A 17,501-nucleotide genomic window follows, 5' to 3' on the forward strand; every position below is an offset into this window, starting at 1 on the left:
TATCAATTTTGTTTATCTTTTTAAAGAAACAGATCTTAGTTCCATTGATCTTTAGTCTCTATTTCTTTATGATTTCTTTTCTTCTACTAACTTTGGGATTTGTTTATTCTTCTTTTTCTAGCTCCCTTAGTTGTAAGGTTAGATTGAGATTTTTCTTGTTTCCTAAGGTAGGCTTACATTGCGATAAACTTCCCTCTTAGAACTGCATTTGCTGTGTCCCATAGATTTTAGATCGTTTTCATTATCATTCATCTCCAGGTGTTTTTTGATTTCCTCTTTGATTTCTTTAATTACCCACTTTTTTTTTTTAGTAGCATATTGTTTTAACCTCTGCATGATTGTATTTTTTGCAGTATTCTTTTATTCTTTTCTAGTCTCAAACCATTGTGGTCAGAAAAGATGGTTGATATGATTTCAATCTTCTTAAATTGACTGAGACTTGTTTTGTGTCCTAGCATGTGATCTATCCTGGCAAATAATCCATGTGCACTTAAAAAGAATGTGTATTCTGCTGTTTTGTAGTGAAATGTTCTTTATGTATTTATTAAGTCACTCTGATGTAATGTGTTGTTTGAGGCTAAATTTTTCTTATTGATTTTCTGATTTATCCATTGATATAAGTGGGGTATTAACATACCCTTCTATTACTGTATTACCCTTGTATTACTGTCACTATCTCCCTTCATGTCTGTTATACTTGCTGTATATATTCAGGTGATCCTATGTTGGGTGTAAAAATATTAACAAGGTTATATCTTGTTGGATTGATCCTTTGATTATTATGTAATGTCCTTCTTTGTCTCTTGTTGCAGTCTTTGTTTTAAAGTCTCTTTTATTTGATGTAAGTATTGCTACCCCAGCTTTCTTTTTTGTTTCCATTCTTTCACTTTCAGTCTGTGTGTGCTTTAGATCCAAAGTGAGTGTCTTATAGGTAGTGTGTGTGTGTGTATATGTCTTTTCTTATCTATTCAGCCACCCTATTTTTTCTGATTGGAGCATTAGTCCATTTAAATTTAAAGTAATTATTGATAGGTAGTTCTTTTTTTGTTCCTTCTTTTGCTCTCTTACCTTATGGTTTGATAACTAACTTTGGTTTTTTGTTTGGATCCCTTTATAATTTTTGGTTGTGGTTACCATGAGAATCATATATATATGCATACACATTCATATATATATGTCATTATTTTAGGTGATCTCTGAAGTTTAAACATGTCCTAACAACTCTGCATTCTTATTCTCTCCCCACATTTAATATCTTTAACATCATATTTTACATATTTTTGTTTCATGTGTTCCTTAACTACTTATTGTGGTTATAGATGATTTTACTACTTTTCTGTTTTAACCTTCCTACTAGCTTTATAAGTTGTGAATCCACTAACTTTACTAAATGTTTGCCCTTACCAATGAGATTTTTTTATATTTGTAATTGTAGTCTTTTCTCCTTAGAGAAATGCCTTTAACATTTTTTTTTTTTTTTGTAAAGCCAGCCTTGTGTTTCAGAACTCCCTTAGCTTTTTGCTTGTCTATAAAATTGTTTATCTCGTCTTCAAATATGACTGATAACCTTGACAGGTAGAGTATTCTTGGTTGCAGTTTTTTTTCTCTTTCACCACTTTGAATACATCTTGCCACTCTCTTATGTCCTACAAGGTTTCTGGTGAAAAGTCAGTTCATTGTCTTATGGGAGTTCTCTTGTACATAGTTGTTTTTCTCTTGATGCTTTTAATATACTTTCTTTACCTTTAATTTTTGTTATTTTTTAAATTTAATTTTTACTTTATATTATAGCTGATGTACAATGTGTTAGTTTCAGGTGTACAGCAAAGTGATTCAGTTATACATATATTCATTCTTTTTCAGATCCTTTTCCCATATAGGTTGTTACAGAATATTGAGTAGCATTCTCTATGCTATATAGTAGGTCCTTGTTGATTATCTATTTTATACATAGTAGTGTTTATATGTTAATCCCAAACTCCTAATTTATCCCTCCTCCCACATTTCCCCTTTGAAGACAAACCTATGGTTACCAAAGTCTGTGAATCTGTTTCTGTTAGGTAAATAAGTTAATTTGTATCATTTTTTTAGATTCCATAAATAAATGATATCATATTTGTCTTTCTCTTTCTGACTTACTTCACTTAGTATGATAATCTCCCCCAGGTCCATCCATGTTGCTGCAAATCACATTATTTCATTCTTTTTAAAGGCTGATTAGTATTCCATTGTATATGTGTACCATGTCTTCTTTATCCGTTCCTCTGTCGATGGGCATTTAGGTTGTATTCTTGTCCTGGCTATTGTAAATAGTGCTGCAATGAACACTGGGGTGCATGCATCTTTTCAAATTATGGTTTTCTCTGGATATATGCCTGGTTGTGGAGATTGCTGGATCCTATGGTAATTCTATTTTTAGTTTTTTAAGGAACCTCCATACTGTTCTCCATAATGTTTGTACCAATTTACATTCCCAGCACCAATGTAGGAGGGTTCCCTTTCTCCATGCCTCTCCAGCATTTATTGTTTATAGACATTTTATTGATGGCCATTCTGACTGGTGTGAGGTGATACCTCATTGTAGTTTGGATTTGCATTTCTCTAATGATTAGTGAGGTTGAGCATCATTTCATGTGCTTCTTGGCCCTCAGACATTTCTCCAAAGAAGACATACAGTTTAGACCTTCTGCCCATTTTTTGATTGGGTTGTTGTTGGTTTTTGATAATGAGCTGCATAAGTTATTTGTATATTTTGGAGATTAATCCCTTTTTGGTTACTTTGTTTGCAAATATCTTCTCCCATTCTGTGGATGGTCTTTTCATTTTGTTTATGGTTTCCTTTGTTGTGCAAAAGCTTTTAAGTTTCATTAGGTCCCATTTGTTTTTATTTTCATTACTGTAGGAGGTGGATCAAAAATATATTGCTGTGATTTATGTCAAAGAGTGTTCTGTGTTTTCCTCTAAGAGTTTTATAGTATCTGGTCTTACAGGTTAGGTCTTTAATCCATTTTGAGTTTATGTGTGTGTTGTGTTAGAGTGTTCTAGTTTCCTTCTTTTACATGTAGCTGTCCAGTTTTCCTAGCATGACTTATTGAAGAGACTGTCTTTTCTCCATTGTATAATCTTGCCTCTTTTGTTGTAGATTAATTAACCACAGTGTGTGGGTTTATTTCTGGGCTTTCTGTCCTGTTCCACTGATCTATATTTCTGTTTTTGTGCCAGTACCATACTGTTGTGATGAATGTAGCTTTGTAGTATAGTCTGAAATCAGGAAGCCTGATTCCTCCAGCTCTGTTTTTCTTTCTCAAGATTGCTTTGGCTATTCAGGGTCTTGTGTGTTTACATACAAATTTAAAAATTTTTTGTTCTAGTTCTGTGAAAAATGCCATTGGTAGTTTGATAGGGATTGCATTGAATCTGTAGATTGCTTTGGGTAGTAGAGTCATTTTCACAATATTGCTTCTTCCAATCCAAGAACATTTTATATCTCTCCATCTGTGTCATCTTCAATTTCTTTCATCAGTGTCTTAGAGGTTTCAGAGTACAGGTCATTTGTATCCTTAGGTACGTTTATACCTAGGTATTTTATTCTTTTTGATGCAGTGGTAAATGGGATTGTTCCTTAATTTCTCTTTCTTATCTTTTCTTGTTAGTGTATAGGAATGCAAGAGATTTTTGTGTATTAATTTTGTATCCTGAAACTTTACAGAATTCACTGATGAGCTCTAGTAATTTTCTGGTAGCATCTTTAGGATTTTCTGTGTATAGTATTATGTCATCTGCCAACCATGACGGTTTTACTTCTCCTTTTCCAATTTGGATTCTTTTATTTCCTTTTCCTCTCTGATTGTCGTGACTAGAACTTCCAAATCTACATTGAATAAAAGTGGCAAGAATGGACATCCTAGTCTCATTCCTGATTTTCGAGGAAGTGCTTTCAGCTTTTCACTGTTGCATATGACGTTACCTGTGGGTTGTCATGTATGGCATGGCCTTTATTATGTTGAGGTAGGTTCTCTCTGTGCCCACTTTCTGGAGCGTTTTTATCATAAATGGGTGTGGAATTTTGTCAAAGTCTTTTTCTGCGTCTATTGAGATGATCCTATAGTATTCATTCTTCAATTTGTTAATGTGGTGTATCACACTGACTGATTAGCAGATATTGAAGAATCCTTGCATTCCCACTTGGTCATGGTGTATGATCCTTTTAACGTGTTGTTGGATTCAGTTTGCTAGGATTTTGTTCAATATTTTTGCATCTATGTTCATCTGTAATATTGGCCTGTAATTTTTGTGGTGTCTTTGTCTGGTTCTGGTATCAGGGTTGATATTGGCCTCATAGAATGAGTTTGGGAGTGTTCCTTCCTCTGCAATTTTTTGGGAATAGTTTCGGAAGGGTAGGTGTTAACTCTTCACTAAATGTTTGATAGAATTAGCCTGTGAAGCCATCTGGTCCTAGACTTTTGTTTCTTGGAAGATTTTTATTCACTGTTTCAATTTCAGTACTTGTGATTGGTCTGTTCATGTTTTCTGTTTCTTCCTGGTTCAGTCTTGGAATATTCTACCTTTCTAAGAATTTGTCCATTTCTTCCAGGTTGTCCATTTTATTGGCATAGAGTTGCTTTAGTAGTCTCTTAGGATGCTTTGTATCTCTGCAGTGTCAGTTGCAACCTCTTTTTGATTTCTAATTTTATTGATTGGAGTCCTCTCCCTTTTTTTCTTGATGTGTCTGGCTAAAGGTTTGTCAATTTTGTTTATCTTCTCAAAGAACCAGCTTTTAGTGCCATTGACTTTTGCGTATTCCCTGGGGTGTCCGCCACCAGTGTCCTTGCCCCCACAGTCAGCCACAGCTGACCTCTGCCTCCCCAGGAGACCCTCCAAGACCTGCAGGTAGGTGTCACCCAGGCTCTTCCTGAGTCACTGCTTTGCCCTGGGTCCCAGTCCATGTAAAACCTTGTGTGTGCCCTCAAAGACTGGAGTCTCTGTTTGCCCCAGTACTGTGGAGCTCCTGTACTCAAGACCCGCTGGCCTTCAAAGCCACATGCTCTGGGGGCTCCTCTGAATGCTAGACTCCCAGGCTGGGGAGCCTCACGTGGGGCAGAACTCTCACTCCTGTGGGTGAACTCTGTAATATAATTATTTTCTTGTTTGTGGGTCATCCAACTTGGTGGGTATAAGATTTGATGATATCATGAAAGTGCCCCTCCTGTGGCTGCTGCTTTGTCTTTGGGTATAGGATGTCTTTTATTTAGTAGGTCTGAGTCTTTTTTGTTGATGGTTGTTTAGCAGTTAGTTGTGATTTTGGTGCTTTTGTGAGAGGAGGTGAAGTTCAAGTCCTTCTACTCCACCATCTCATCTCTCTCCATTCTAATTTTTGCTCTTTTAACTACAGTGTGTCTTGGTGTGGCTCTCCTTGGGTTCACCTTGTTTGGGACCCTCTGTCCTTCCTGGACCTGGATTTTTGTTTCTTTTCCAATGTTAAGGAAGTTTACAACTATTATTTCTTCAATTAAGTCATATGCCTCTTTTTCTCTTCTCCTTCTAGGACCCATATAATGTGAATGTTAGTACACTTGATGTTGTTCCAGAGGTCACTTAAATTGTCCTAATTAAAACTTTTTTTCAGTTCATCTTGGTTGATTTCTACTATTTTGTCTTCCAGTTCTCTGATGATCCATTCCTCTAATCTACTATAGATTCCTTCTAGTGCGTTTTTTATTGTATCAGTTTTTATATCCTTTAGCTGTGTTAAATTTGTCTTCCTTCTTTCTGCTCCAGAGTTTGTTGAGCATATTTATGATCATTACCTTAAACTTTTATTGGGTAGATTAGTTATCTCCACTTTTGCTCCATTCTTCTGGGGTTTTATCTTATTCTTTCATTTGGAAAATACTCCTCTAATTCTTTGTATTTATTTCTATGTTTTAGGTAGCTCATTGTATTTCCCAATCTGGCCTTATGTAGGAGGTCCCTGGAGCCCAGCAGCACATTCTCCTCTGGTCACCAGAGCTATATTCTCTAGGGGCAGCTGCATGTTTCCTTCTACTTGGGCAGGTTTGACTACTGTGGGTTCACTAGTAGGTGAGGCTGTACCCTGACCCAGCTGGCTGCCAGGCCCTGTCTTGTGCTGTGGCTGGTGCCACAGGGCCAGGTCCTGGGGCAGCTGACTCTTCCATCTGGGGTCCTGGGCTGGTAGCAATTTTATACTTGTATTAAACTTTTCAAAGAAGTAATTTTTGTATTGGCCTATATTTCTAATGTTCATAATTTTCAATCATTTCTGCTCTCTAATTTCCTTTTATTCTGAACTTAAATACTGTTTATGTTTGTTTTGTTTTTGAATCTTATACTGGTGGAAAAGTTAACATATCATAATGTGCCAAAATATTCAAAATTAACTGTTGGCAATTTAGGACATTGTTTATCATCTTTTTGCTTTTACGTAGAATTAGCCTTATGGTACTTGTAGTGTTTCAGTGAAATGGAAACGCTTTAATGATCATCACAATTGTTTTCTTTATAAATACAAGTATTCACTTGGTAATAAAGTTAAAACAACTTACAAAGGATAAGATTCTATGACTGATTTGCTTGTATTGTTAAATGCCTAAGAAGTTTAGAGAAGTATAACATTGTAGGAGACCATTTAAAACATACTATGTTTTAAACAAAAAATTTTGTAAATATTGAGATACATCCATCAACTAGTATTTGACTATGTTTATCTATAGTTTTAATGTACAGTTCTGTCAAGAAGTGATGTATGTACTACACATTAGGTATGTGGACAAGTGAATTACTTGTTTATTTCCTTGTTTTCCTCATTTGCTAAATGGAATTTCTTGAAGTGTTCTGAAAATTGGCACAGTAGATGTGAAATTATGAGCCAAAATCGTTTATGGGTCACACTGAGTAAATAGTCACACTTTCCTTTATAACTACTTTGAAATGAACTTATAGACAGTCTATAAATCCAGCTTAAAATATTATCTATTTATTTAACTTTCTTCAAAGATTTCAAGAAATGCTTATATTTTAAGGGTGATGTTACAGAGAACAGAAAAGTGATCTATAACAATTGTTTAATATCAGGACGATGCTGGGCTGACCTGCTCTCAAAAACACACCAAAACTACAACTATGTATATAACAACTCTTGCTGAAATCAACCTGGGGAGTAGCAGGATGGCTCTTCTACCACCAAGCCTGTGAAAAAAGATCCACACTGAGTCTGGTAGGAAGGGAGGAGGAGTGATTTGGTTGGGACCTGCACCCCTAATGGGGTACACAGAAGTGCAGGGGGATGTCACAGCCTTAGGATCCTCCCTGGGATGCGAGGGTTTTGAGCCACACCTTGGGCAACCCAACCCTGGGGTCTGACCCTGGGAAGACAAGCCCCCTTAGCTGGTTTGAAAACCAGTGGGGCTTACCAGACAGAGGTCTGTGAGAAACCTAGACACTGCTCTTAAAGAGTACACACACAGACACGTGCATGAGTAAATCTAACTCCAGGGCAGAGATTGCCACCACAGGAACTCTCGTCCCTGTGCACACTGGGCGAGGGAGTGAAGCCAGCTCAGCAATATAGCACCAACCCCACCTCTAACCAAGGTAAACACACCAGGGAAAAAGTAAAATCACAGAAGTGCAGCCCTAAGCCTCTGCCATGCCCCAAACCAAGGCAAAGACTGCCAGCCCACGCAGGATAAATCCCACCAAGTCTGTGGCTGCCAGCACACTCTGGAGGAAGACACAGCCCCTGTTCACTTCAGATCCAGCTCTTGCATCAAAGCCACTGGTCACACGCTGCCTGCAGAGAGAAGTTCCCACACAAGGACCAGAATAGGTAACTGTTTCACTTAATTTCATAGAGGTAGAGAAAGTTAAACAAATTGAGAACACTGAAGAATTTGTTTCAAATGAAAGAACCCCTAATGAAACAGAGAGAGAGAAACATTCAAAGCAATAGTAATAAGAATGCTAACTGAACTGGGGAAAAGAATAGATGAACACAGTGAGGATTTTAACAAAGAACTAGAAAATGTAAGAACCAGTCAGAGTTGAGAATACAATAACTGAGGTGAAAAATACTCTAGAGGGAATTAACAGCAGATTAGGTGATACAGAAGAACGTGTAAGTATGTGATCTGGAAGATAAATGATGGAAATCACTCAAAGATAATAGTTTGAGACCTCTGGGACAGCATCAAACATTTGCATTATAGGGGTCCCAGAAGGAGAAGAACAAGTGTTGAAAATGTATTTGATGAAATTATGTCTGAAAGCTTCCCAAACCTGAGGGAAACAAATACCCAGGTATAAAGAAGTAAATAATGAAAATCAGACAGGAAATAAAGACCAAAAAGCAATAGAAAAAAATAAAACCAAGAGCAGGTTTTTTGGAAAAGATAAATTTGATAAGCCTTTAGCCAGACTCAGTAAGGAAAAAAGAGGGAGGACCAGGTAAACTAAGAAATGAAAGAGGAGAAATTACAACTGTTATCACAGAAATACAAATGATAATAAGAGAACAATATGAACAGTTATATACCAACAGCTTGGACAACCTAGGAAAAAATGAAAAAATTCCAGGAAATAATATACAATCTTCCAAGAGTACTTCAGGAAGAAATAATTTGAGGTGACCAATTACTCATATAGAAATTGAATCAGTAATCAAAAACCTTCCCATAAACAAAAGTCCAGGACCAGGTGGCTTCACAGGGGAATTTTACCAAACATTTAAAGAAAAGTTAATGTCTATCTTTCTCAAACTAGTCCTAGAAATTGAAAGAACAGTCTGAAATGCATTCTACAAGGCCATTACCCTGACGAAAACCAGACAAATAAACTACAAAAAAAATTACAGGCCAATATCTCTGGTGAACATAGATGTAAAAATCCTCAACAAAATATTAGCAAACTGAATTCAACAATATTTAGAAAGGATGATACACCATGATCAAGTGGGATTTATTTCAGGGATGCAAGGATCTGCAAATCAATCAATGTGATATACCACGTTAAACAAAAGGAAGGATAAAACTTACATGATCATCTCAATAGATGCTAGAAAAGCATTTGACAAAATTAAACACCAATTCATGATTGATTTAAGAAAACCTCTCAAAACAAAAGCCAAAATATACAAATTGGACCTAATTAAATGTCAAGGCTTGTGCACAGTAAAGGAACCCATCAACAACACGAAAAGACAACCTAATGAATGGGAGAAGGTATTTGCAAATAATATGATCAATAAGGGGTTAATACCCAAAATAAAGAGCTCATACAACTCCATATCAAAAAACAACCTGATATATACACTACCAAATGTAAAATAGATAGCTAGTGGGAAGCAGCCGCATAGCACAAGGAGATCAGCTCTGTGCTTTGTGACCACCTAGAGGGGTGGGATAGGGAGGCTGGGAGGGAGGGAGATACAAGAGGGAAGAGATATGGGAACATACGTATATATATAACTGATTCACTTTGTTATAAAGCAGAAACTAACACACCATTGTAAAGCAATTATACTCCAATAAAGATGTTAAAAAAAAAAATGAGAAGACCTTAATAGACACTTTTCCAAAGAAAACATACAGACGGCCAACAGGTACATGAAAAGATGCTCAACATCACTAACCATCAGGGAAAAGCAAATCAAAACCACAATGAGATATCACCTCACACCTGTCAGAATTGCTGTTGTTAAAACAGCAACAAATAATCAGTGTTGGCAAGATGTGGAGAAAAAGGAACTCTAGTCCACTGTTGGTGGGAATGTAAATTGGTGCAACCACTACAGAAAATAGTAAGGAGGCTCTTCAAAAAATTAAAACATACCATATGATTCAGCAATTCCACTTCTGGGTATATATCTGAAGAAAATGCTAACTTGAAAAGATACATGCACCCCAGTGATCATTGAAGCATTATTTACAATAGCCAAGATTGGAAGCAACCTAAGTGTCCATCAACAGGTGAGTGGATAAAGAAGATGTGAAAGATGTACACAATGGAATATTACTCAGCCATAAAAAAGAATGAAATTTTGTCATTTGCAGCATGGATGCACAGGAGGGGTGGTATTATGCTTGGTTTGGTAAGTTAGACAGAGAAAGACAAACACTGTATGTTAGCACTTATACGTGGAAGCTAAAAGATAAACAAAAGAATATAACATAACTAACAGACTCATAGGTACAGAGAACAAACTAGTGGTTACCAGTGAGAGAGGGGTAGGGATAGGGGCAAGACAGAGGAAGGGGATTAAGGTCTACAAACTGCTAGTGTAACACACATAACATACAAGGATGTAATAATGTGCAGCATAGGGAATATAGCCAATAATTTATAACAATTTTAAGTGGAATATAATCTGTAAAAATTATTGAATCACTGTGTTGTACACCTAAAACTAAAATAACATCGTAAATCAACTATACTTCAATAAAGAAAAAACAATTATGTCTTAAAATTTATTAGTAGAGTCATCTAAAATGAGAGAATCCAGGCCTCTAAAGAGGATTTCATTAACTCCTAAGCTAAGTTTTCTTGTTTACCTCCCTACATAATTAAGTGAATCACCTAATTTTAAGTTCTTCACTTTTTAAAACCTTTGTTCTATAGCTAAAGAATTTTGTGTACATTTTACATGAGTTAAAACATTAAATTGAGAAAATTAAGGCCACAGCATTTTAAGACTAATATGCTTCGAAAGCATAAGCATTTAATAAAATAGATTCAAGTATTGCATTTCTTTGAAGTAACAGAAATGACCTAAAAAGAAACAAGGGAAAACTTCAGCACTACTCTTTTAGAAATAGCTTATTTCATTATTATTAGATGCAACCCTAGTGCATGTTCTATAAAACCAAATAATAACAAATGAATAAGTAACATTAAAAACAAACTTCAAGTGTTATTATTATAAAGGCCACTTTAAAGTATGAGTGAGGTTACCTAGATATTAAAACCTACTTGCACGTTTCATTGTTTTATCTTTGCTTATTTGCACAGATCATTTGGTTGTAAGTTTATACATCAATCAGTATTGACCATTAGAATTTCTGACTAAAAAAAATCAATTCATATCATTATTTTGAAATATTCTTGCATAATAAAATAGACTAAATAGGAAATACCATAAAACACAATGAAATAAGTTGTTTGGGGTTGCACATATTTTATCTGAACTATTTAATGGGTTATTACCAGTGTTATGTAGCATTCTTCCTGCAGTGATGAAATCAATTGATCTTTGATTAGTTGCATAGCTGCAGTCATTTTTAAAAGTATTTTTCCCTCACCATCACATTACTAGACTGTAAACATACATTGAATATTCTCAAAACAATTTTATTAAGACACATTTAATGCTAAACTGAGCAAAACTAGAGGAAGTAGTCAATAGGAACTCAGATTCTGAACTTTGATGTCAACAGGCTTCTCTTTGAACTCCAGCTCTAACAATACCCAACTTGAGTCATTTACTTTGTATTTCAATTTCCTTATTTGCAAATGTGGATAAGAAGAATACCTGCCTCATAGAGTTATTATGAGAATTAAATGAAATAAATTTTTTGTTACAATATTTGGTATATTACAGATGTTCGATAGGTGTCAGAAAATATTGTTAAGTAATTATTAATAGAAAGTAAATCAAGTCAAGAGCTGCACAATGATGGAAGAAGGTTGGGATGATTTTGTAATGCTATCAGAGAATCATCTGCGATTTTTTTTTTTTTGGTTTTTTTTTTTTTTTAAACATCTTTATTGAAGTATAATTGCTTTACAATGGTGTGTTAGTTTCTGCTTTATAACAAAGTGAATCAGTTATACATATACATATGTTCCCATGTCTCTTCCCTCTTGCATCTCCCTCCCTCCCACCCTCCCCATCCCACCCCTCTAGGTGGTCACAAAGCACCGAGCTGATCTCCCTGTGCTATGCGGCTGCTTCCCACTAGCTATCTATTGTACATTTGGTAGTGTATATATGTCCATGACACTCTCTCACCCTGTCACATCTCACCCCTCCCCCTCCCCATATCCTCAAGTCCATTCTCTAGTAGGTCTGTGTCTTTATTCCCGTCTTGCCACTAGGTTCTTCATGGCCTTTCTTTTTTTCCTTAGATTCCATATATATGTGTTAGCATACTGTATTTGTTTTTCTCTTTCTGACTTACTTCACTCTGTATGACAGACTCTAACTCCATCCACCTCATTACAAATACCTCCATTTCATTTCTTTTTATGGCTGAGTAATATTCCATTGTATATATGTGCCACATCTTCTTTATCCATCTGATGATGGACACTTAGGTTGCTTCCATGTCCTGGCTACTGTAAATAGAGCTGCAATGAACATTTTGGTGCATGACTCTTTTTGAACTATGGTTTTCGCAGGGTATATGCCCAGTAGTGGGATTGCTGGGTCATATGGTAGTTCTACTTTTAGTTTGTTAAGGAACCTCCATACTGTTCTCCATAGTGGCTGTATCAATTTACATTCCCACCAACAGTGCAAGAGTGTTCCCTTTCCTCCACACCCTCTCCAGCATTTATTGTTTCTAGATTTTTTGATGATGGCCATTCTGACCAGTGTGAGATGATATCTCATTGTAGTTTTGATTTGCATTTCTCTAATGATTAATGATGTTGAGCACTCTTTCATGTGTCTGTTGGCAATCTGTATATCTTCTTTGGAGAAATGTCTATTTAGGTCTTCTGCCCATTTTTGGATTGGGGTGTTCGTTTTTGTGTTATTGAGCTGCATGAGCTGCTTGTAAATCTTGGAGATTAATCCTTTGTCAGTTGCTTCATTTGCAAATATTTTCTCCCATTCTGAGGGTTGTCTTTTCGTCTTGTTTATGGTTTCCTTTGCTGTGCAAAAGCTTTTAAGTTTCATTAGGTCCCATTTGTTTATTTGTGTTTTTATTTCCACTTCTCTAGGAGCTGGGTCAAAAAGAATCTCGCTGTGATGTATGTCATAGAGTGTTCTGCCTATGTTTTCCTCTAAGAGTTTGATAGTGTCTGGCCTTACACTTAGGACTTTAATCCATTTTGAGTTTATTTTTGTGTATGGTGTCAGGGAGTGTTCTAATTTCATACTTTTACATGTATCTGTCCAATTTTCCCAGCACCACTTATTGAAGAGGCTGTCTTTTCTCCACTGTATATGCTTACCTCCTTTATCAAAGATAAGGTCACCATATGTGCGTGGGTTTATCTCTGGGCTTTCTATCCTGTTCCATTGATCTATATTTCTGTTTTTGTGCCAGTACCATACTGTCTTGATTACTGTAGCTTTGTAGTATAGTTTGAAGTCAGGGAGCCTGATTCCTCCAGCTCCGTTTTTCTTTCTCAAGATTGCTTTGGCTATTCAGGGTCTTTTGTGTTTCCATACAAATTGTGAAATTTTTTGTTCTAGTTCTGTGAAAAATGTCAGTGGTAGTTTGATAGGGATTGTATTGAATCTGTAGATTGCTTTGGGTAGTACAGTCATTTTCACCATGTTGATTCTTCCAATCCAAGAACATGGTATATCTCTCCATCTATTTGTATCATCTTTAATTTCTTTCATCAGTGTCATAATTTTCTGCATACAGGTCTTTTGTCTCCTTAGGTAGGTTTATTCCTAGATATTTTATTCTTTTTGTTGCAATGGTAAACGGGAGTGTTTTCTTAATTTCACTTTCAGATTTTTCGTCATTAGTGTATAGAAATGCAAGAGATTTCTGTGCATTAATTTTGTATCCTGCTACTTTACCAAATTCATTGATTAGCTCTAGTAGTTTTCTGGTAGCATCTTTAGGATTCTCTATGTATAGTATCATGTCATCTGCAAACAGTGACAGCTTTACTTCTTCTTTTCCGAGTTAGATTCCTTTTATTTCTTTTTCTTCTCTGATTGCTGTGGCTAACACTTCCAAAACTATGTTGAATAATAGTGGTGAGAGTGGGCAACCTTGTCTTGTTCCTGATCTTAGTGGAAATGGTTTCAGTTTTTCACCATTGAGGACAATGTTGGCTGTGGGTTTGTCATATATGGCCTTTATTATGTTGAGGAAAGTTCCCTCTATGCCTACTTTCTGCAGGGCTTTTATCATAAATGGGTGTTGAATTTTGTCAAAAGCTTTCTCTGAATCTATTGAGATGATCATATGGTTTTTCTCCTTCAATTTGTTAATATGATGTATCACGTTGATTGATTTGCATATATTGAAGAATCCTTGCATTCCTGGGATAAACCCCACTTGATCATGGTGTATGATGCTTTTAATGTGCTGTTGGATTCTGTTTGCTAGTATTTTGTTGAGGATTTTTGCATCTATGTTCATCAGTGATATTGGCCTGTAGTTTTCTTTGTGACATCTTTGTCTGGTTTTGGTATCAGGGTGATGGTGGCCTCGTAGAATGAGTTGGGGAGTGTTCCTCCCTCTGCAATATTTTGGAAGAGTTTGAGAAGGATAGGTGTTAGCTCTTCTCTAAATGTTTGATAGAATTCGCCTGTGAAGCCATCTGGTCCTGGGCTTTTGTTTGTTGGAAGATTTTTAATCCCAGTTTCAATTTCAGTGCTTGTGATTGGTCTGTTCATATTTTCTATTTCTTCCTGGTTCAGTCTCGGCAGGTTGTGCATTTCTAAGAATCTGTCCATTTCTTCCAGGTTGTCCATTTTATTGGCATAGAGTTGCTTGTAGTAATCTCTCATGATCCTTTGTATTTCTGCAGTGTCAGTGGTTACTTCTCCTTTTTCATTTCTAATTCTATTGATTTGAGTCTTCTCCCTTTTTCTCTTGATGAGTCTGGCTAATGGTTTATCAATTTTGTTTATCTTCTCAAAGAACCAGCTTTTAGTTTCATTGATTTTTGCTATTGTTTCCTTCATTTCTTTTTCATTTATTTCTGATCTGATCTTTATGATTTCTTTCCTTCTGCTAGCTTTGGGGTTTTTTTTGTTCTTCTTTCTCTAATTGCTTCAGGTGCAAGGTTAGGTTGTTTATTCGAGATGTTTCCTGTTTCTTGAGGTAGGCTTGTATTGCTATAAACTTCCCTCTTAGCACTGCTTTTGCTGCGTCCCATAGGTTTTGGGTCATCGTGTCTCCATTGTCATTTGTTTCTAGGTATTTTTTGATTTGCCCTTTGATTTCTTCAGTGATCACTTCGTTATTAAGTAGTGTATTGTGTAGCCTCCATGTGTTTGTATTTTTTACAGATCTTTTCCTGTAATTGATATCTAGCCTCATAGCGTTATGGTCGGAAAAGATACTTGATACGATTTCAATTTTCTTAAATTTACCAAGGCTTGATTTGTGGCCCAAGATATGATCTATCCTGGAGAATGTTCCATGAGCACTTGAGAAAAATGTGTATTCTGTTGTTTTTGGGTGGAATGTCCTATAAATATCAATTAAGTCCATCTTGTTTAATGTATCATTTAAAGCTTGTGTTTCCTTATTTATTTTCATTTTGGATGATCTGTCCATTGGTGAAAGTGGGGTGTTAAAGTCCCCTACTATGATTGTGTTGCTGTCGATTTCCCCTTTTATGGCTGTTAGTATTTGCCTTATGTATTGAGGTGCTCCTATGTTGGGTGCATAAATATTTACAATTGTTATACCTTCCTCTTGGATCGATCCCTTGATCATTATATAGTGTCCTTTGTCTCTTGTAATAGTCTTTATTCTAAAGTCTATTTTGTCTGATATGAGAATTGCTACTCCAGCTTTCTTTTGATTTCCATTTGCATGGAATATCTTTTTCCATCCCCTCACTTTCAGTCTGTATGTGTCTCTAGGTCTGAAGTGGGTCTCTTGTAGACAGCATATATATGGGTCTTGTTTTTGTATCCATTCAGCCAGTCTGTGTCTTTTGGTGGGAGCATTTAATCCATTTACATTTAAGGTAATTATCGATATGTATGTTCCTATTCCCATTTTCTTAAATGTTTTGGGTTTGTTATTGTAGGTGTGTTTGTTATTGTAGGTGTTTTCCTTCTCTTGTGTTTCTTGCCTAGAGAAGTTCCTTTAGCATTTGTTGTAAAGCTGGTTTGGTGGTGCTGAACTCTCTCAGCTTTTGCTTGTCTGTAAAGGTTTTAATTTCTCCATCAAATCTGAATGAGATCCTTGCTGGGTAGAGTAATCCTGGTTGTAGGTTTTTCTCCTTCATCACTTTAAGTATATCCTGCCACTCCCTTCTGGCTTGCAGAGTTTCTGCTGAAAGATCACCTGTTAACCTTATGGGGATTCCCTTGTGTGTTATTTGTTGTTTTTCCCTTGCTGCTTTTAATATGTTTTCTTTATATTTAATTTTTGACAGTTTGATTAATATGTGTCTTGGTGTGTTTCTCCTTGGATTTATCCTGTATGGGACTCTCTGTGCTTCCAGGACTTGATTAACTATTTCCTTTCCCATATTAGGGAAGTTTTCAATTATAATCTCTTCAAATATTTTCTCAGTCCCTTTCTTTCTCTCTTCTTCTTCTGGGACCCCTATAATTCGAATGTTGGTGTGTTTAATGTTGTCCCAGAGGTCTCTGAGACTGTCCTCAGTTCTTTTCATTCTTTTTTCTTTATTCTGCTCTGCAGTAGTTATTTCCACCATTTTATCTTCCAGGTCACTTATCCGTTCTTCTGCCTCAGTTATTCTGCTATTGATCCCATCTAGAGTATTTTTGATTTCATTTATTGTGTTTTTCATCGTTGCTTGGTTCCTCTTTAGTTCTTCTACGTCCTTGTTAAATGTTTCTTGCATTTTGTCTATTCTATTTCCAAGATTTTGGATCATCCTTACTATCATTATTCTGAATTCTTTTTCAGGTAGACTGCCTATTTCCTTTTCATTTGTCAGGTCTGGTGTGTTTTGACCCTGCTCCTTCATCTGCTGTGTGTTTTTCTGTCATCTCATTTTGCTTATCTTACTGTGTTTGGGGTCTCCTTTTCACAGGCTGCAGGTTCGTAGTTCCCGTTGTTTTTGGTATCTGTCCCCAGTGGCTAAGGTTGGTTCAGTGGGTTGTGCAGGCTTCCTGGTGGAGGGAACTAGTGCCTGTGTTCTGGTGGATGAGGCTGGATCTTGTCTTTCTGGTGGGCACATCCACATCTGGTGGTGTATTTTGGGGTGTCTGTGGCCTTATTATGATTTTAGGCAGCCTCTCTGCTAATGGATGGGGCTGTGTTCCTGTCTTGCTAGTTGTTTGGCATAGGGTGTCCAGCACTGTAGCTTGCTGGTCGTTGAGTGAAGTTGGTTCTTGATGTTGAGATGGAGATCTCTGAGAGATTTTCGCCGTTTGGTATTACGTGGAGCTGGGAGGTCTCTTGTGGACCAGTGCCCTGAAGTTGGCTCTCCCACCTCAGAGGCACAGCCCTGATGCCTGGCTGGAGCACCAAGAGCCTTTCATCCACATGGCTCAGAGTAAAAGGGAGAAAAAATAGAAAGAAAGAAAGAAAGAACGAGGATAAAATATAGTGAAGTAAAATAAAGCTATTATAAAGCAAAGC

Source organism: Eubalaena glacialis, chromosome 20 (assembly GCF_028564815.1).
Source record: "Eubalaena glacialis isolate mEubGla1 chromosome 20, mEubGla1.1.hap2.+ XY, whole genome shotgun sequence".
Taxonomy (NCBI): Eukaryota; Metazoa; Chordata; class Mammalia; order Artiodactyla; family Balaenidae; genus Eubalaena; species Eubalaena glacialis.